At 51.6% G+C, this 19,054-nt stretch overlaps 23 non-coding genes across 23 annotated transcripts; all 23 read left to right on the forward strand.

Annotated features, from left to right (window-relative positions):
- Positions 1–1,162: 1,162 nt before the first annotated feature.
- On the forward strand, positions 1,163–1,234 carry trnaq-cug (transfer RNA glutamine (anticodon CUG)). Its single transcript has one exon. It is a non-coding gene; the product is annotated as a tRNA-Gln (tRNA).
- Positions 1,235–1,496: 262 nt separating this feature from the next.
- On the forward strand, positions 1,497–1,568 carry trnaq-uug (transfer RNA glutamine (anticodon UUG)). The gene has a single exon. It is a non-coding gene; the product is annotated as a tRNA-Gln (tRNA).
- A 1,188-nt stretch (positions 1,569–2,756) lies between these two features.
- trnaq-cug (transfer RNA glutamine (anticodon CUG)) lies at positions 2,757–2,828 on the forward strand. Its single transcript has one exon. It is a non-coding gene; the product is annotated as a tRNA-Gln (tRNA).
- Positions 2,829–3,090: 262 nt separating this feature from the next.
- Positions 3,091–3,162, forward strand: trnaq-uug (transfer RNA glutamine (anticodon UUG)). The gene has a single exon. It is a non-coding gene; the product is annotated as a tRNA-Gln (tRNA).
- A 1,188-nt stretch (positions 3,163–4,350) lies between these two features.
- On the forward strand, positions 4,351–4,422 carry trnaq-cug (transfer RNA glutamine (anticodon CUG)). The gene has a single exon. It is a non-coding gene; the product is annotated as a tRNA-Gln (tRNA).
- A 262-nt stretch (positions 4,423–4,684) lies between these two features.
- On the forward strand, positions 4,685–4,756 carry trnaq-uug (transfer RNA glutamine (anticodon UUG)). Its single transcript has one exon. It is a non-coding gene; the product is annotated as a tRNA-Gln (tRNA).
- Positions 4,757–5,944: 1,188 nt separating this feature from the next.
- Positions 5,945–6,016, forward strand: trnaq-cug (transfer RNA glutamine (anticodon CUG)). Its single transcript has one exon. It is a non-coding gene; the product is annotated as a tRNA-Gln (tRNA).
- Positions 6,017–6,278: 262 nt separating this feature from the next.
- Positions 6,279–6,350, forward strand: trnaq-uug (transfer RNA glutamine (anticodon UUG)). Its single transcript has one exon. It is a non-coding gene; the product is annotated as a tRNA-Gln (tRNA).
- A 1,198-nt stretch (positions 6,351–7,548) lies between these two features.
- trnaq-cug (transfer RNA glutamine (anticodon CUG)) lies at positions 7,549–7,620 on the forward strand. Its single transcript has one exon. It is a non-coding gene; the product is annotated as a tRNA-Gln (tRNA).
- Positions 7,621–7,882: 262 nt separating this feature from the next.
- trnaq-uug (transfer RNA glutamine (anticodon UUG)) lies at positions 7,883–7,954 on the forward strand. The gene has a single exon. It is a non-coding gene; the product is annotated as a tRNA-Gln (tRNA).
- A 1,198-nt stretch (positions 7,955–9,152) lies between these two features.
- trnaq-cug (transfer RNA glutamine (anticodon CUG)) lies at positions 9,153–9,224 on the forward strand. The gene has a single exon. It is a non-coding gene; the product is annotated as a tRNA-Gln (tRNA).
- Positions 9,225–9,486: 262 nt separating this feature from the next.
- trnaq-uug (transfer RNA glutamine (anticodon UUG)) lies at positions 9,487–9,558 on the forward strand. Its single transcript has one exon. It is a non-coding gene; the product is annotated as a tRNA-Gln (tRNA).
- Positions 9,559–10,756: 1,198 nt separating this feature from the next.
- On the forward strand, positions 10,757–10,828 carry trnaq-cug (transfer RNA glutamine (anticodon CUG)). The gene has a single exon. It is a non-coding gene; the product is annotated as a tRNA-Gln (tRNA).
- A 262-nt stretch (positions 10,829–11,090) lies between these two features.
- On the forward strand, positions 11,091–11,162 carry trnaq-uug (transfer RNA glutamine (anticodon UUG)). The gene has a single exon. It is a non-coding gene; the product is annotated as a tRNA-Gln (tRNA).
- A 1,198-nt stretch (positions 11,163–12,360) lies between these two features.
- trnaq-cug (transfer RNA glutamine (anticodon CUG)) lies at positions 12,361–12,432 on the forward strand. Its single transcript has one exon. It is a non-coding gene; the product is annotated as a tRNA-Gln (tRNA).
- A 262-nt stretch (positions 12,433–12,694) lies between these two features.
- Positions 12,695–12,766, forward strand: trnaq-uug (transfer RNA glutamine (anticodon UUG)). Its single transcript has one exon. It is a non-coding gene; the product is annotated as a tRNA-Gln (tRNA).
- Positions 12,767–13,964: 1,198 nt separating this feature from the next.
- trnaq-cug (transfer RNA glutamine (anticodon CUG)) lies at positions 13,965–14,036 on the forward strand. Its single transcript has one exon. It is a non-coding gene; the product is annotated as a tRNA-Gln (tRNA).
- Positions 14,037–14,298: 262 nt separating this feature from the next.
- Positions 14,299–14,370, forward strand: trnaq-uug (transfer RNA glutamine (anticodon UUG)). Its single transcript has one exon. It is a non-coding gene; the product is annotated as a tRNA-Gln (tRNA).
- Positions 14,371–15,568: 1,198 nt separating this feature from the next.
- Positions 15,569–15,640, forward strand: trnaq-cug (transfer RNA glutamine (anticodon CUG)). Its single transcript has one exon. It is a non-coding gene; the product is annotated as a tRNA-Gln (tRNA).
- A 262-nt stretch (positions 15,641–15,902) lies between these two features.
- trnaq-uug (transfer RNA glutamine (anticodon UUG)) lies at positions 15,903–15,974 on the forward strand. Its single transcript has one exon. It is a non-coding gene; the product is annotated as a tRNA-Gln (tRNA).
- Positions 15,975–17,172: 1,198 nt separating this feature from the next.
- trnaq-cug (transfer RNA glutamine (anticodon CUG)) lies at positions 17,173–17,244 on the forward strand. The gene has a single exon. It is a non-coding gene; the product is annotated as a tRNA-Gln (tRNA).
- Positions 17,245–17,506: 262 nt separating this feature from the next.
- On the forward strand, positions 17,507–17,578 carry trnaq-uug (transfer RNA glutamine (anticodon UUG)). Its single transcript has one exon. It is a non-coding gene; the product is annotated as a tRNA-Gln (tRNA).
- Positions 17,579–18,776: 1,198 nt separating this feature from the next.
- Positions 18,777–18,848, forward strand: trnaq-cug (transfer RNA glutamine (anticodon CUG)). The gene has a single exon. It is a non-coding gene; the product is annotated as a tRNA-Gln (tRNA).
- Positions 18,849–19,054: the final 206 nt, after the last annotated feature.

Consider the following 19,054-nt stretch of genomic DNA (forward strand, 5'->3'; position numbering starts at 1 on the left):
GAATTTGGGACGTGCGAGTGAAATCTGCCTACGGGCCAATTGTAAGAGCCGCCCTTTGAGTCAGATCTCATCACATTTCTGCCAGAATGGGAGGCACAGGATGATGCCAATCCCGAGGTGGAGTCTTAAGCTCGTCACTGGGTGCCTGCTTTTGCTCTCTCCTGAACCACGGATGTGTTTTCTTCGAAGGACACAGCATTAAGAGACAAGCTGCAGTCAAGCGGTGTTGTTTTTGGAGCTCCTCTCTGTGTTCCACAGGCAGCTGGTGAAAAGGTGACAGGAATTGAAATGAGGCGCATGCTGGACAGGTGCTCTTTTCTTTCATTTGATTAAACAATTCACAGTTTGCCAAACAATTCACAGTAACAGCTGGACACAGAGAAACAGCAATTTTACCAGGGAGAGGAGCAGCAAAGCCAGGCCCCAAGCCCTACCATTCAACCAGTTTTCAGGGAAACCAGGAACCTCAAATCCCAGTTTCAATCACTACAAAACGGTAACAATGACATTTGTACATACAAGACAGTCCGACGACATAAAAAACACTGCATACAATACAGAGTCCCGGAAAGCCAGGGACACGTGCTCTTGAACACAATCCGTCTGAGATCTCACTTTGCTTAAAAGCATTGCTCATCGCAGCGCTGACACAGCGATGGCCGCCGGTAAGGGAGAGAAACAGCAGCGGTGCTGTTTGAAAAGGCAGCTGTACTGCAGATGTGCCACTTGTCCTACAGCTGTACTTAGCAGAAGGCTAACTGTGAGGTGAGAAAGCTGAAGCCAAAGTGAAATGCTGGCGAGGCGATTGTCCAGCAGCTTGAAAGTTTGCCAGTGAGAGAGATTAGCGAGCAGTAGCCCGGCTCAGAGTTGTTCATGGCCAACAGCAACCCTGCTCCCGCTGAGAAACTAGGTTTCGTGGACAGGTTGGCATATCTGGCACGGCCCGAAAACTTCGGCAAAGTGGATTTCGGAGGCGAGGGCGACCGGCCTTACAGGGCAGCAGGCCGAGACAGCGTGGTTGCACTTGTGAAAGACCGAGTGCACGAGCTGCTGGATCAGCAGATCCACAGTTGCCATTGTGATCCTTGTCGTTGCTGTTCACCCGCTTGACGAATGAGGCAAACATCCTTGAGCAGTGATTCGGCAGCCCCTGCTATCTCAGGGTTCCATGGTGTAATGGTGAGCACTCTGGACTCTGAATCCAGCGATCCGAGTTCAAATCTCGGTGGAGCCTTCTTTCTGGCAGCGTGAGCGATTGTCTTCGACAAAACTGTGGGTTTCACAAATTCCCACACCCATGATGGAAGTGGGCTGGTTTTCACCTTGCCACAGTGTTTGCGATGCTCCTGCGACAAGCGCACGATCTGCTTTTGCTCTGCCCTGTACCACGCAAGTATTCCCTGCCAAGGACGCAGCATCAAGAGACCAGATTCTGAGAGCGTTGCTGCAAGTGTGAATGCAGGAAAGCTCAGGCTGCCTGAGGCCGCAGCACTGCTGGTTCCGTGGTGTAATGGCTAGCACTCTGGACTTTGAATCCAGCGATCCGAGTTCGAATCTTGGCGGAACCTCGACTTGCTTCGTCCCGGCCCTTGTTGAATTTGGGACGTGCGAGTGAAATCTGCCTACGGGCCAATTGTAAGAGCCGCCCTTTGAGTCAGATCTCATCACATTTCTGCCAGAATGGGAGGCACAGGATGATGCCAATCCCGAGGTGGAGTCTTAAGCTCGTCACTGGGTGCCTGCTTTTGCTCTCTCCTGAACCACGGATGTGTTTTCTTCGAAGGACACAGCATTAAGAGACAAGCTGCAGTCAAGCGGTGTTGTTTTTGGAGCTCCTCTCTGTGTTCCACAGGCAGCTGGTGAAAAGGTGACAGGAATTGAAATGAGGCGCATGCTGGACAGGTGCTCTTTTCTTTCATTTGATTAAACAATTCACAGTTTGCCAAACAATTCACAGTAACAGCTGGACACAGAGAAACAGCAATTTTACCAGGGAGAGGAGCAGCAAAGCCAGGCCCCAAGCCCTACCATTCAACCAGTTTTCAGGGAAACCAGGAACCTCAAATCCCAGTTTCAATCACTACAAAACGGTAACAATGACATTTGTACATACAAGACAGTCCGACGACATAAAAAACACTGCATACAATACAGAGTCCCGGAAAGCCAGGGACACGTGCTCTTGAACACAATCCGTCTGAGATCTCACTTTGCTTAAAAGCATTGCTCATCGCAGCGCTGACACAGCGATGGCTGCCGGTAAGGGAGAGAAACAGCAGCGGTGCTGTTTGAAAAGGCAGCTGTACTGCAGATGTGCCACTTGTCCTACAGCTGTACTTAGCAGAAGGCTAACTGTGAGGTGAGAAAGCTGAAGCCAAAGTGAAATGCTGGCGAGGCGATTGTCCAGCAGCTTGAAAGTTTGCCAGTGAGAGAGATTAGCGAGCAGTAGCCCGGCTCAGAGTTGTTCATGGCCAACAGCAACCCTGCTCCCGCTGAGAAACTAGGTTTCGTGGACAGGTTGGCATATCTGGCACGGCCCGAAAACTTCGGCAAAGTGGATTTCGGAGGCGAGGGCGACCGGCCTTACAGGGCAGCAGGCCGAGACAGCGTGGTTGCACTTGTGAAAGACCGAGTGCACGAGCTGCTGGATCAGCAGATCCACAGTTGCCATTGTGATCCTTGTCGTTGCTGTTCACCCGCTTGACGAATGAGGCAAACATCCTTGAGCAGTGATTCGGCAGCCCCTGCTATCTCAGGGTTCCATGGTGTAATGGTGAGCACTCTGGACTCTGAATCCAGCGATCCGAGTTCAAATCTCGGTGGAGCCTTCTTTCTGGCAGCGTGAGCGATTGTCTTCGACAAAACTGTGGGTTTCACAAATTCCCACACCCATGATGGAAGTGGGCTGGTTTTCACCTTGCCACAGTGTTTGCGATGCTCCTGCGACAAGCGCACAATCTGCTTTTGCTCTGCCCTGTACCACGCAAGTATTCCCTGCCAAGGACGCAGCATCAAGAGACCAGATTCTGAGAGCGTTGCTGCAAGTGTGAATGCAGGAAAGCTCAGGCTGCCTGAGGCCGCAGCACTGCTGGTTCCGTGGTGTAATGGCTAGCACTCTGGACTTTGAATCCAGCGATCCGAGTTCGAATCTCGGCGGAACCTTGACTTGCTTCGTCCCGGCCCTTGTTGAATTTGGGACGTGCGAGTGAAATCTGCCTACGGGCCAATTGTAAGAGCCGCCCTTTGAGTCAGATCTCATCACATTTCTGCCAGAATGGGAGGCACAGGATGATGCCAATCCCGAGGTGGAGTCTTAAGCTCGTCACTGGGTGCCTGCTTTTGCTCTCTCCTGAACCACGGATGTGTTTTCTTCGAAGGACACAGCATTAAGAGACAAGCTGCAGTCAAGCGGTGTTGTTTTTGGAGCTCCTCTCTGTGTTCCACAGGCAGCTGGTGAAAAGGTGACAGGAATTGAAATGAGGCGCATGCTGGACAGGTGCTCTTTTCTTTCATTTGATTAAACAATTCACAGTTTGCCAAACAATTCACAGTAACAGCTGGACACAGAGAAACAGCAATTTTACCAGGGAGAGGAGCAGCAAAGCCAGGCCCCAAGCCCTACCATTCAACCAGTTTTCAGGGAAACCAGGAACCTCAAATCCCAGTTTCAATCACTACAAAACGGTAACAATGACATTTGTACATACAAGACAGTCCGACGACATAAAAAACACTGCATACAATACAGAGTCCCGGAAAGCCAGGGACACGTGCTCTTGAACACAATCCGTCTGAGATCTCACTTTGCTTAAAAGCATTGCTCATCGCAGCGCTGACACAGCGATGGCCGCCGGTAAGGGAGAGAAACAGCAGCGGTGCTGTTTGAAAAGGCAGCTGTACTGCAGATGTGCCACTTGTCCTACAGCTGTACTTAGCAGAAGGCTAACTGTGAGGTGAGAAAGCTGAAGCCAAAGTGAAATGCTGGCGAGGCGATTGTCCAGCAGCTTGAAAGTTTGCCAGTGAGAGAGATTAGCGAGCAGTAGCCCGGCTCAGAGTTGTTCATGGCCAACAGCAACCCTGCTCCCGCTGAGAAACTAGGTTTCGTGGACAGGTTGGCATATCTGGCACGGCCCGAAAACTTCGGCAAAGTGGATTTCGGAGGCGAGGGCGACCGGCCTTACAGGGCAGCAGGCCGAGACAGCGTGGTTGCACTTGTGAAAGACCGAGTGCACGAGCTGCTGGATCAGCAGATCCACAGTTGCCATTGTGATCCTTGTCGTTGCTGTTCACCCGCTTGACGAATGAGGCAAACATCCTTGAGCAGTGATTCGGCAGCCCCTGCTATCTCAGGGTTCCATGGTGTAATGGTGAGCACTCTGGACTCTGAATCCAGCGATCCGAGTTCAAATCTCGGTGGAGCCTTCTTTCTGGCAGCGTGAGCGATTGTCTTCGACAAAACTGTGGGTTTCACAAATTCCCACACCCATGATGGAAGTGGGCTGGTTTTCACCTTGCCACAGTGTTTGCGATGCTCCTGCGACAAGCGCACGATCTGCTTTTGCTCTGCCCTGTACCACGCAAGTATTCCCTGCCAAGGACGCAGCATCAAGAGACCAGATTCTGAGAGCGTTGCTGCAAGTGTGAATGCAGGAAAGCTCAGGCTGCCTGAGGCCGCAGCACTGCTGGTTCCGTGGTGTAATGGCTAGCACTCTGGACTTTGAATCCAGCGATCCGAGTTCGAATCTCGGCGGAACCTCGACTTGCTTCGTCCCGGCCCTTGTTGAATTTGGGACGTGCGAGTGAAATCTGCCTACGGGCCAATTGTAAGAGCCGCCCTTTGAGTCAGATCTCATCACATTTCTGCCAGAATGGGAGGCACAGGATGATGCCAATCCCGAGGTGGAGTCTTAAGCTCGTCACTGGGTGCCTGCTTTTGCTCTCTCCTGAACCACGGATGTGTTTTCTTCGAAGGACACAGCATTAAGAGACAAGCTGCAGTCAAGCGGTGTTGTTTTTGGAGCTCCTCTCTGTGTTCCACAGGCAGCTGGTGAAAAGGTGACAGGAATTGAAATGAGGCGCATGCTGGACAGGTGCTCTTTTCTTTCATTTGATTAAACAATTCACAGTTTGCCAAACAATTCACAGTAACAGCTGGACACAGAGAAACAGCAATTTTACCAGGGAGAGGAGCAGCAAAGCCAGGCCCCAAGCCCTACCATTCAACCAGTTTTCAGGGAAACCAGGAACCTCAAATCCCAGTTTCAATCACTACAAAACGGTAACAATGACATTTGTACATACAAGACAGTCCGACGACATAAAAAACACTGCATACAATACAGAGTCCCGGAAAGCCAGGGACACGTGCTCTTGAACACAATCCGTCTGAGATCTCACTTTGCTTAAAAGCATTGCTCATCGCAGCGCTGACACAGCGATGGCCGCCGGTAAGGGAGAGAAACAGCAGCGGTGCTGTTTGAAAAGGCAGCTGTACTGCAGATGTGCCACTTGTCCTACAGCTGTACTTAGCAGAAGGCTAACTGTGAGGTGAGAAAGCTGAAGCCAAAGTGAAATGCTGGCGAGGCGATTGTCCAGCAGCTTGAAAGTTTGCCAGTGAGAGAGATTAGCGAGCAGTAGCCCGGCTCAGAGTTGTTCATGGCCAACAGCAACCCTGCTCCCGCTGAGAAACTAGGTTTCGTGGACAGGTTGGCATATCTGGCACGGCCCGAAAACTTCGGCAAAGTGGATTTCGGAGGCGAGGGCGACCGGCCTTACAGGGCAGCAGGCCGATACAGCGTGGTTGCACTTGTGAAAGACCGAGTGCACGAGCTGCTGGATCAGCAGATCCACAGTTGCCATTGTGATCCTTGTCGTTGCTGTTCACCCGCTTGACGAATGAGGCAAACATCCTTGAGCAGTGATTCGGCAGCCCCTGCTATCTCAGGGTTCCATGGTGTAATGGTGAGCACTCTGGACTCTGAATCCAGCGATCCGAGTTCAAATCTCGGTGGAGCCTTCTTTCTGGCAGCGTGAGCGATTGTCTTCGACAAAACTGTGGGTTTCACAAATTCCCACACCCATGATGGAAGTGGGCTGGTTTTCACCTTGCCACAGTGTTTGCGATGCTCCTGCGACAAGCGCACGATCTGCTTTTGCTCTGCCCTGTACCACGCAAGTATTCCCTGCCAAGGACGCAGCATCAAGAGACCAGATTCTGAGAGCGTTGCTGCAAGTGTGAATGCAGGAAAGCTCAGGCTGCCTGAGGCCACAGCACTGCTGGTTCCGTGGTGTAATGGCTAGCACTCTGGACTTTGAATCCAGCGATCCGAGTTCGAATCTCGGCGGAACCTTGACTTGCTTCGTCCCGGCCCTTGTTGAATTTGGGACGTGCGAGTGAAATCTGCCTACGGGCCAATTGTAAGAGCCGCCCTTTTAGCACCTTTGAGTCAGATCTCATCACATTTCTGCCAGAATGGGAGGCACAGGATGATGCCAATCCCGAGGTGGAGTCTTAAGCTCGTCACTGGGTGCCTGCTTTTGCTCTCTCCTGAACCACGGATGTGTTTTCTTCGAAGGACACAGCATTAAGAGACAAGCTGCAGTCAAGCGGTGTTGTTTTTGGAGCTCCTCTCTGTGTTCCACAGGCAGCTGGTGAAAAGGTGACAGGAATTGAAATGAGGCGCATGCTGGACAGGTGCTCTTTTCTTTCATTTGATTAAACAATTCACAGTTTGCCAAACAATTCACAGTAACAGCTGGACACAGAGAAACAGCAATTTTACCAGGGAGAGGAGCAGCAAAGCCAGGCCCCAAGCCCTACCATTCAACCAGTTTTCAGGGAAACCAGGAACCTCAAATCCCAGTTTCAATCACTACAAAACGGTAACAATGACATTTGTACATACAAGACAGTCCGACGACATAAAAAACACTGCATACAATACAGAGTCCCGGAAAGCCAGGGACACGTGCTCTTGAACACAATCCGTCTGAGATCTCACTTTGCTTAAAAGCATTGCTCATCGCAGCGCTGACACAGCGATGGCCGCCGGTAAGGGAGAGAAACAGCAGCGGTGCTGTTTGAAAAGGCAGCTGTACTGCAGATGTGCCACTTGTCCTACAGCTGTACTTAGCAGAAGGCTAACTGTGAGGTGAGAAAGCTGAAGCCAAAGTGAAATGCTGGCGAGGCGATTGTCCAGCAGCTTGAAAGTTTGCCAGTGAGAGAGATTAGCGAGCAGTAGCCCGGCTCAGAGTTGTTCATGGCCAACAGCAACCCTGCTCCCGCTGAGAAACTAGGTTTCGTGGACAGGTTGGCATATCTGGCACGGCCCGAAAACTTCGGCAAAGTGGATTTCGGAGGCGAGGGCGACCGGCCTTACAGGGCAGCAGGCCGAGACAGCGTGGTTGCACTTGTGAAAGACCGAGTGCACGAGCTGCTGGATCAGCAGATCCACAGTTGCCATTGTGATCCTTGTCGTTGCTGTTCACCCGCTTGACGAATGAGGCAAACATCCTTGAGCAGTGATTCGGCAGCCCCTGCTATCTCAGGGTTCCATGGTGTAATGGTGAGCACTCTGGACTCTGAATCCAGCGATCCGAGTTCAAATCTCGGTGGAGCCTTCTTTCTGGCAGCGTGAGCGATTGTCTTCGACAAAACTGTGGGTTTCACAAATTCCCACACCCATGATGGAAGTGGGCTGGTTTTCACCTTGCCACAGTGTTTGCGATGCTCCTGCGACAAGCGCACGATCTGCTTTTGCTCTGCCCTGTACCACGCAAGTATTCCCTGCCAAGGACGCAGCATCAAGAGACCAGATTCTGAGAGCGTTGCTGCAAGTGTGAATGCAGGAAAGCTCAGGCTGCCTGAGGCCGCAGCACTGCTGGTTCCGTGGTGTAATGGCTAGCACTCTGGACTTTGAATCCAGCGATCCGAGTTCGAATCTCGGCGGAACCTCGACTTGCTTCGTCTCGGCCCTTGTTGAATTTGGGACGTGCGAGTGAAATCTGCCTACGGGCCAATTGTAAGAGCTGCCCTTTTAGCACCTTTGAGTCAGATCTCATCACATTTCTGCCAGAATGGGAGGCACAGGATGATGCCAATCCCGAGGTGGAGTCTTAAGCTCGTCACTGGGTGCCTGCTTTTGCTCTCTCCTGAACCACGGATGTGTTTTCTTCGAAGGACACAGCATTAAGAGACAAGCTGCAGTCAAGCGGTGTTGTTTTTGGAGCTCCTCTCTGTGTTCCACAGGCAGCTGGTGAAAAGGTGACAGGAATTGAAATGAGGCGCATGCTGGACAGGTGCTCTTTTCTTTCATTTGATTAAACAATTCACAGTTTGCCAAACAATTCACAGTAACAGCTGGACACAGAGAAACAGCAATTTTACCAGGGAGAGGAGCAGCAAAGCCAGGCCCCAAGCCCTACCATTCAACCAGTTTTCAGGGAAACCAGGAACCTCAAATCCCAGTTTCAATCACTACAAAACGGTAACAATGACATTTGTACATACAAGACAGTCCGACGACATAAAAAACACTGCATACAATACAGAGTCCCGGAAAGCCAGGGACACGTGCTCTTGAACACAATCCGTCTGAGATCTCACTTTGCTTAAAAGCATTGCTCATCGCAGCGCTGACACAGCGATGGCCGCCGGTAAGGGAGAGAAACAGCAGCGGTGCTGTTTGAAAAGGCAGCTGTACTGCAGATGTGCCACTTGTCCTACAGCTGTACTTAGCAGAAGGCTAACTGTGAGGTGAGAAAGCTGAAGCCAAAGTGAAATGCTGGCGAGGCGATTGTCCAGCCGCTTGAAAGTTTGCCAGTGAGAGAGATTAGCGAGCAGTAGCCCGGCTCAGAGTTGTTCATGGCCAACAGCAACCCTGCTCCCGCTGAGAAACTAGGTTTCGTGGACAGGTTGGCATATCTGGCACGGCCCGAAAACTTCGGCAAAGTGGATTTCGGAGGCGAGGGCGACCGGCCTTACAGGGCAGCAGGCCGAGACAGCGTGGTTGCACTTGTGAAAGACCGAGTGCACGAGCTGCTGGATCAGCAGATCCACAGTTGCCATTGTGATCCTTGTCGTTGCTGTTCACCCGCTTGACGAATGAGGCAAACATCCTTGAGCAGTGATTCGGCAGCCCCTGCTATCTCAGGGTTCCATGGTGTAATGGTGAGCACTCTGGACTCTGAATCCAGCGATCCGCGTTCAAATCTCGGTGGAGCCTTCTTTCTGGCAGCGTGAGCGATTGTCTTCGACAAAACTGTGGGTTTCACAAATTCCCACACCCATGATGGAAGTGGGCTGGTTTTCACCTTGCCACAGTGTTTGCGATGCTCCTGCGACAAGCGCACGCGCTGCTTTTGCTCTGCCCTGTACCACGCAAGTATTCCCTGCCAAGGACGCAGCATCAAGAGACCAGATTCTGAGAGCGTTGCTGCAAGTGTGAATGCAGGAAAGCTCAGGCTGCCTGAGGCCGCAGCACTGCTGGTTCCGTGGTGTAATGGCTAGCACTCTGGACTTTGAATCCAGCGATCCGAGTTCGAATCTCGGCGGAACCTCGACTTGCTTCGTCCCGGCCCTTGTTGAATTTGGGACGTGCGAGTGAAATCTGCCTACGGGCCAATTGTAAGAGCCGCCCTTTCAGCACCTTTGAGTCAGATCTCATCACATTTCTGCCAGAATGGGAGGCACAGGATGATGCCAATCCCGAGGTGGAGTCTTAAGCTCGTCACTGGGTGCCTGCTTTTGCTCTCTCCTGAACCACGGATGTGTTTTCTTCGAAGGACACAGCATTAAGAGACAAGCTGCAGTCAAGCGGTGTTGTTTTTGGAGCTCCTCTCTGTGTTCCACAGGCAGCTGGTGAAAAGGTGACAGGAATTGAAATGAGGCGCATGCTGGACAGGTGCTCTTTTCTTTCATTTGATTAAACAATTCACAGTTTGCCAAACAATTCACAGTAACAGCTGGACACAGAGAAACAGCAATTTTACCAGGGAGAGGAGCAGCAAAGCCAGGCCCCAAGCCCTACCATTCAACCAGTTTTCAGGGAAACCAGGAACCTCAAATCCCAGTTTCAATCACTACAAAACGGTAACAATGACATTTGTACATACAAGACAGTCCGACGACATAAAAAACACTGCATACAATACAGAGTCCCGGAAAGCCAGGGACACGTGCTCTTGAACACAATCCGTCTGAGATCTCACTTTGTTTAAAAGCATTGCTCATCGCAGCGCTGACACAGCGATGGCCGCCGGTAAGGGAGAGAAACAGCAGCGGTGCTGTTTGAAAAGGCAGCTGTACTGCAGATGTGCCACTTGTCCTACAGCTGTACTTAGCAGAAGGCTAACTGTGAGGTGAGAAAGCTGAAGCCAAAGTGAAATGCTGGCGAGGCGATTGTCCAGCAGCTTGAAAGTTTGCCAGTGAGAGAGATTAGCGAGCAGTAGCCCGGCTCAGAGTTGTTCATGGCCAACAGCAACCCTGCTCCCGCTGAGAAACTAGGTTTCGTGGACAGGTTGGCATATCTGGCACGGCCCGAAAACTTCGGCAAAGTGGATTTCGGAGGCGAGGGCGACCGGCCTTACAGGGCAGCAGGCCGAGACAGCGTGGTTGCACTTGTGAAAGACCGAGTGCACGAGCTGCTGGATCAGCAGATCCACAGTTGCCATTGTGATCCTTGTCGTTGCTGTTCACCCGCTTGACGAATGAGGCAAACATCCTTGAGCAGTGATTCGGCAGCCCCTGCTATCTCAGGGTTCCATGGTGTAATGGTGAGCACTCTGGACTCTGAATCCAGCGATCCGCGTTCAAATCTCGGTGGAGCCTTCTTTCTGGCAGCGTGAGCGATTGTCTTCGACAAAACTGTGGGTTTCACAAATTCCCACACCCATGATGGAAGTGGGCTGGTTTTCACCTTGCCACAGTGTTTGCGATGCTCCTGCGACAAGCGCACGATCTGCTTTTGCTCTGCCCTGTACCACGCAAGTATTCCCTGCCAAGGACGCAGCATCAAGAGACCAGATTCTGAGAGCGTTGCTGCAAGTGTGAATGCAGGAAAGCTCAGGCTGCCTGAGGCCGCAGCACTGCTGGTTCCGTGGTGTAATGGCTAGCACTCTGGACTTTGAATCCAGCGATCCGAGTTCGAATCTCGGCGGAACCTCGACTTGCTTCGTCCCGGCCCTTGTTGAATTTGGGACGTGCGAGTGAAATCTGCCTACGGGCCAATTGTAAGAGCCGCCCTTTTAGCACCTTTGAGTCAGATCTCATCACATTTCTGCCAGAATGGGAGGCACAGGATGATGCCAATCCCGAGGTGGAGTCTTAAGCTCGTCACTGGGTGCCTGCTTTTGCTCTCTCCTGAACCACGGATGTGTTTTCTTCGAAGGACACAGCATTAAGAGACAAGCTGCAGTCAAGCGGTGTTGTTTTTGGAGCTCCTCTCTGTGTTCCACAGGCAGCTGGTGAAAAGGTGACAGGAATTGAAATGAGGTGCATGCTGGACAGGTGCTCTTTTCTTTCATTTGATTAAACAATTCACAGTTTGCCAAACAATTCACAGTAACAGCTGGACACAGAGAAACAGCAATTTTACCAGGGAGAGGAGCAGCAAAGCCAGGCCCCAAGCCCTACCATTCAACCAGTTTTCAGGGAAACCAGGAACCTCAAATCCCAGTTTCAATCACTACAAAACGGTAACAATGACATTTGTACATACAAGACAGTCCGACGACATAAAAAACACTGCATACAATACAGAGTCCCGGAAAGCCAGGGACACGTGCTCTTGAACACAATCCGTCTGAGATCTCACTTTGCTTAAAAGCATTGCTCATCGCAGCGCTGACACAGCGATGGCCGCCGGTAAGGGAGAGAAACAGCAGCGGTGCTGTTTGAAAAGGCAGCTGTACTGCAGATGTGCCACTTGTCCTACAGCTGTACTTAGCAGAAGGCTAACTGTGAGGTGAGAAAGCTGAAGCCAAAGTGAAATGCTGGCGAGGCGATTGTCCAGCAGCTTGAAAGTTTGCCAGTGAGAGAGATTAGCGAGCAGTAGCCCGGCTCAGAGTTGTTCATGGCCAACAGCAACCCTGCTCCCGCTGAGAAACTAGGTTTCGTGGACAGGTTGGCATATCTGGCACGGCCCGAAAACTTCGGCAAAGTGGATTTCGGAGGCGAGGGCGACCGGCCTTACAGGGCAGCAGGCCGAGACAGCGTGGTTGCACTTGTGAAAGACCGAGTGCACGAGCTGCTGGATCAGCAGATCCACAGTTGCCATTGTGATCCTTGTCGTTGCTGTTCACCCGCTTGACGAATGAGGCAAACATCCTTGAGCAGTGATTCGGCAGCCCCTGCTATCTCAGGGTTCCATGGTGTAATGGTGAGCACTCTGGACTCTGAATCCAGCGATCCGCGTTCAAATCTCGGTGGAGCCTTCTTTCTGGCAGCGTGAGCGATTGTCTTCGACAAAACTGTGGGTTTCACAAATTCCCACACCCATGATGGAAGTGGGCTGGTTTTCACCTTGCCACAGTGTTTGCGATGCTCCTGCGTCAAGCGCACGATCTGCTTTTGCTCTGCCCTGTACCACGCAAGTATTCCCTGCCAAGGACGCAGCATCAAGAGACCAGATTCTGAGAGCGTTGCTGCAAGTGTGAATGCAGGAAAGCTCAGGTTGCCTGAGGCCGCAGCACTGCTGGTTCCGTGGTGTAATGGCTAGCACTCTGGACTTTGAATCCAGCGATCCGAGTTCGAATCTCGGCGGAACCTCGACTTGCTTCGTCCCGGCCCTTGTTGAATTTGGGACGTGCGAGTGAAATCTGCCTACGGGCCAATTGTAAGAGCTGCCCTTTTAGCACCTTTGAGTCAGATCTCATCACATTTCTGCCAGAATGGGAGGCACAGGATGATGCCAATCCCGAGGTGGAGTCTTAAGCTCGTCACTGGGTGCCTGCTTTTGCTCTCTCCTGAACCACGGATGTGTTTTCTTCGAAGGACACAGCATTAAGAGACAAGCTGCAGTCAAGCGGTGTTGTTTTTGGAGCTCCTCTCTGTGTTCCACAGGCAGCTGGTGAAAAGGTGACAGGAATTGAAATGAGGCGCATGCTGGACAGGTGCTCTTTTCTTTCATTTGATTAAACAATTCACAGTTTGCCAAACAATTCACAGTAACAGCTGGACACAGAGAAACAGCAATTTTACCAGGGAGAGGAGCAGCAAAGCCAGGCCCCAAGCCCTACCATTCAACCAGTTTTCAGGGAAACCAGGAACCTCAAATCCCAGTTTCAATCACTACAAAACGGTAACAATGACATTTGTACATACAAGACAGTCCGACGACATAAAAAACACTGCATACAATACAGAGTCCCGGAAAGCCAGGGACACGTGCTCTTGAACACAATCCGTCTGAGATCTCACTTTGCTTAAAAGCATTGCTCATCGCAGCGCTGACACAGCGATGGCCGCCGGTAAGGGAGAGAAACAGCAGCGGTGCTGTTTGAAAAGGCAGCTGTACTGCAGATGTGCCACTTGTCCTACAGCTGTACTTAGCAGAAGGCTAACTGTGAGGTGAGAAAGCTGAAGCCAAAGTGAAATGCTGGCGAGGCGATTGTCCAGCAGCTTGAAAGTTTGCCAGTGAGAGAGATTAGCGAGCAGTAGCCCGGCTCAGAGTTGTTCATGGCCAACAGCAACCCTGCTCCCGCTGAGAAACTAGGTTTCGTGGACAGGTTGGCATATCTGGCACGGCCCGAAAACTTCGGCAAAGTGGATTTCGGAGGCGAGGGCGACCGGCCTTACAGGGCAGCAGGCCGAGACAGCGTGGTTGCACTTGTGAAAGACCGAGTGCACGAGCTGCTGGATCAGCAGATCCACAGTTGCCATTGTGATCCTTGTCGTTGCTGTTCACCCGCTTGACGAATGAGGCAAACATCCTTGAGCAGTGATTCGGCAGCCCCTGCTATCTCAGGGTTCCATGGTGTAATGGTGAGCACTCTGGACTCTGAATCCAGCGATCCGCGTTCAAATCTCGGTGGAGCCTTCTTTCTGGCAGCGTGAGCGATTGTCTTCGACAAAACTGTGGGTTTCACAAATTCCCACACCCATGATGGAAGTGGGCTGGTTTTCACCTTGCCACAGTGTTTGCGATGCTCCTGCGACAAGCGCACGATCTGCTTTTGCTCTGCCCTGTACCACGCAAGTATTCCCTGCCAAGGACGCAGCATCAAGAGACCAGATTCTGAGAGCGTTGCTGCAAGTGTGAATGCAGGAAAGCTCAGGCTGCCTGAGGCCGCAGCACTGCTGGTTCCGTGGTGTAATGGCTAGCACTCTGGACTTTGAATCCAGCGATCCGAGTTCGAATCTCGGCGGAACCTCGACTTGCTTCGTCCCGGCCCTTGTTGAATTTGGGACGTGCGAGTAAAATCTGCCTACGGGCCAATTGTAAGAGCCGCCCTTTTAGCACCTTTGAGTCAGATCTCATCACATTTCTGCCAGAATGGGAGGCACAGGATGATGCCAATCCCGAGGTGGAGTCTTAAGCTCGTCACTGGGTGCCTGCTTTTGCTCTCTCCTGAACCACGGATGTGTTTTCTTCGAAGGACACAGCATTAAGAGACAAGCTGCAGTCAAGCGGTGTTGTTTTTGGAGCTCCTCTCTGTGTTCCACAGGCAGCTGGTGAAAAGGTGACAGGAATTGAAATGAGGTGCATGCTGGACAGGTGCTCTTTTCTTTCATTTGATTAAACAATTCACAGTTTGCCAAACAATTCACAGTAACAGCTGGACACAGAGAAACAGCAATTTTACCAGGGAGAGGAGCAGCAAAGCCAGGCCCCAAGCCCTACCATTCAACCAGTTTTCAGGGAAACCAGGAACCTCAAATCCCAGTTTCAATCACTACAAAACGGTAACAATGACATTTGTACATACAAGACAGTCCGACGACATAAAAAACACTGCATACAATACAGAGTCCCGGAAAGCCAGGGACACGTGCTCTTGAACACAATCCGTCTGAGATCTCACTTTGCTTAAAAGCATTGCTCATCGCAGCGCTGACACAGCGATGGCCGCCGGTAAGGGAGAGAAACAGCAGCGGTGCTGTTTGAAAAGGCAGCTGTACTGCAGATGTGCCACTTGTCCTACAGCTGTACTTAGCAGAAGGCTAACTGTGAGGTGAGAAAGCTGAAGCCAAAGTGAAATGCTGGCGAGGCGATTGTCCAGCAGCTTGAAAGTTTGCCAGTGAGAGAGATTAGCGAGCAGTAGCCCGGCTCAGAGTTGTTCATGGCCAACAGCAACCCTGCTCCCGCTGAGAAACTAGGTTTCGTGGACAGGTTGGCATATCTGGCACGGCCCGAAAACTTCGGCAAAGTGGATTTCGGAGGCGAGGGCGACCGGCCTTACAGGGCAGCAGGCCGAGACAGCGTGGTTGCACTTGTGAAAGACCGAGTGCACGAGCTGCTGGATCAGCAGATCCACAGTTGCCATTGTGATCCTTGTCGTTGCTGTTCACCCGCTTGACGAATGAGGCAAACATCCTTGAGCAGTGATTCGGCAGCCCCTGCTATCTCAGGGTTCCATGGTGTAATGGTGAGCACTCTGGACTCTGAATCCAGCGATCCGAGTTCAAATCTCGGTGGAGCCTTCTTTCTGGCAGCGTGAGCGATTGTCTTCGACAAAACTGTGGGTTTCACAAATTCCCACACCCATGATGGAAGTGGGCTGGTTTTCACCTTGCCACAGTGTTTGCGATGCTCCTGCGACAAGCGCACGATCTGCTTTTGCTCTGCCCTGTACCACGCAAGTATTCCCTGCCAAGGACGCAGCATCAAGAGACCAGATTCTGAGAGCGTTGCTGCAAGTGTGAATGCAGGAAAGCTCAGGTTGCCTGAGGCCGCAGCACTGCTGGTTCCGTGGTGTAATGGCTAGCACTCTGGACTTTGAATCCAGCGATCCGAGTTCGAATCTCGGCGGAACCTCGACTTGCTTCGTCCCGGCCCTTGTTGAATTTGGGACGTGCGAGTGAAATCTGCCTACGGGCCAATTGTAAGAGCTGCCCTTTTAGCACCTTTGAGTCAGATCTCATCACATTTCTGCCAGAATGGGAGGCACAGGATGATGCCAATCCCGAGGTGGAGTCTTAAGCTCGTCACTGGGTGCCTGCTTTTGCTCTCTCCTGAACCACGGATGTGTTTTCTTCGAAGGACACAGCATTAAGAGACAAGCTGCAGTCAAGCGGTGTTGTTTTTGGAGCTCCTCTCTGTGTTCCACAGGCAGCTGGTGAAAAGGTGACAGGAATTGAAATGAGGCGCATGCTGGACAGGTGCTCTTTTCTTTCATTTGATTAAACAATTCACAGTTTGCCAAACAATTCACAGTAACAGCTGGACACAGAGAAACAGCAATTTTACCAGGGAGAGGAGCAGCAAAGCCAGGCCCCAAGCCCTACCATTCAACCAGTTTTCAGGGAAACCAGGAACCTCAAATCCCAGTTTCAATCACTACAAAACGGTAACAATGACATTTGTACATACAAGACAGTCCGACGACATAAAAAACACTGCATACAATACAGAGTCCCGGAAAGCCAGGGACACGTGCTCTTGAACACAATCCGTCTGAGATCTCACTTTGCTTAAAAGCATTGCTCATCGCAGCGCTGACACAGCGATGGCCGCCGGTAAGGGAGAGAAACAGCAGCGGTGCTGTTTGAAAAGGCAGCTGTACTGCAGATGTGCCACTTGTCCTACAGCTGTACTTAGCAGAAGGCTAACTGTGAGGTGAGAAAGCTGAAGCCAAAGTGAAATGCTGGCGAGGCGATTGTCCAGCAGCTTGAAAGTTTGCCAGTGAGAGAGATTAGCGAGCAGTAGCCCGGCTCAGAGTTGTTCATGGCCAACAGCAACCCTGCTCCCGCTGAGAAACTAGGTTTCGTGGACAGGTTGGCATATCTGGCACGGCCCGAAAACTTCGGCAAAGTGGATTTCGGAGGCGAGGGCGACCGGCCTTACAGGGCAGCAGGCCGAGACAGCGTGGTTGCACTTGTGAAAGACCGAGTGCACGAGCTGCTGGATCAGCAGATCCACAGTTGCCATTGTGATCCTTGTCGTTGCTGTTCACCCGCTTGACGAATGAGGCAAACATCCTTGAGCAGTGATTCGGCAGCCCCTGCTATCTCAGGGTTCCATGGTGTAATGGTGAGCACTCTGGACTCTGAATCCAGCGATCCGAGTTCAAATCTCGGTGGAGCCTTCTTTCTGGCAGCGTGAGCGATTGTCTTCGACAAAACTGTGGGTTTCACAAATTCCCACACCCATGATGGAAGTGGGCTGGTTTTCACCTTGCCACAGTGTTTGCGATGCTCCTGCGACAAGCGCACGATCTGCTTTTGCTCTGCCCTGTACCACGCAAGTATTCCCTGCCAAGGACGCAGCATCAAGAGACCAGATTCTGAGAGCGTTGCTGCAAGTGTGAATGCAGGAAAGCTCAGGCTGCCTGAGGCCGCAGCACTGCTGGTTCCGTGGTGTAATGGCTAGCACTCTGGACTTTGAATCCAGCGATCCGAGTTCGAATCTCGGTGGAACCTCGACTTGCTTCGTCCCGGCCCTTGTTGAATTTGGGACGTGCGAGTGAAATCTGCCTACGGGCCAATTGTAAGAGCCGCCCTTTTAGCACCTTTGAGTCAGATCTCATCACATTTCTGCCAGAATGGGAGGCACAGGATGATGCCAATCCCGAGGTGGAGTCTTAAGCTCGTCACTGGGTGCCTGCTTTTGCTCTCTCCTGAACCACGGATGTGTTTTCTTCGAAGGACACAGCATTAAGAGACAAGCTGCAGTCAAGCGGTGTTGTTTTTGGAGCTCCTCTCTGTGTTCCACAGGCAGCTGGTGAAAAGGTGACAGGAATTGAAATGAGGCGCATGCTGGACAGGTGCTCTTTTCTTTCATTTGATTAAACAATTCACAGTTTGCCAAACAATTCACAGTAACAGCTGGACACAGAGAAACAGCAATTTTACCAGGGAGAGGAGCAGCAAAGCCAGGCCCCAAGCCCTACCATTCAACCAGTTTTCAGGGAAACCAGGAACCTCAAATCCCAGTTTCAATCACTACAAAACGGTAACAATGACATTTGTACATACAAGACAGTCCGACGACATAAAAAACACTGCATACAATACAGAGTCCCGGAAAGCCAGGGACACGTGCTCTTGAACACAATCCGTCTGAGATCTCACTTTGCTTAAAAGCATTGCTCATCGCAGCGCTGACACAGCGATGGCCGCCGGTAAGGGAGAGAAACAGCAGCGGTGCTGTTTGAAAAGGCAGCTGTACTGCAGATGTGCCACTTGTCCTACAGCTGTACTTAGCAGAAGGCTAACTGTGAGGTGAGAAAGCTGAAGCCAAAGTGAAATGCTGGCGAGGCGATTGTCCAGCAGCTTGAAAGTTTGCCAGTGAGAGAGATTAGCGAGCAGTAGCCCGGCTCAGAGTTGTTCATGGCCAACAGCAACCCTGCTCCCGCTGAGAAACTAGGTTTCGTGGACAGGTTGGCATATCTGGCACGGCCCGAAAACTTCGGCAAAGTGGATTTCGGAGGCGAGGGCGACCGGCCTTACAGGGCAGCAGGCCGAGACAGCGTGGTTGCACTTGTGAAAGACCGAGTGCACGAGCTGCTGGATCAGCAGATCCACAGTTGCCATTGTGATCCTTGTCGTTGCTGTTCACCCGCTTGACGAATGAGGCAAACATCCTTGAGCAGTGATTCGGCAGCCCCTGCTATCTCAGGGTTCCATGGTGTAATGGTGAGCACACTGGACTCTGAATCCAGCGATCCGCGTTCAAATCTCGGTGGAGCCTTCTTTCTGGCAGCGTGAGCGATTGTCTTCGACAAAACTGTGGGTTTCACAAATTCCCACACCCATGATGGAAGTGGGCTGGTTTTCACCTTGCCACAGTGTTTGCGATGCTCCTGCGACAAGCGCACGATCTGCTTTTGCTCTGCCCTGTACCACGCAAGTATTCCCTGCCAAGGACGCAGCATCAAGAGACCAGATTCTGAGAGC

This window comes from Chiloscyllium plagiosum, unplaced genomic scaffold (genome assembly GCF_037043375.1).
Source record: "Chiloscyllium plagiosum isolate Xiang-an unplaced genomic scaffold, Cpla_swu_hap1 HiC_scaffold_44, whole genome shotgun sequence".
NCBI classification, from domain to species: domain Eukaryota; kingdom Metazoa; phylum Chordata; class Chondrichthyes; order Orectolobiformes; family Hemiscylliidae; genus Chiloscyllium; species Chiloscyllium plagiosum.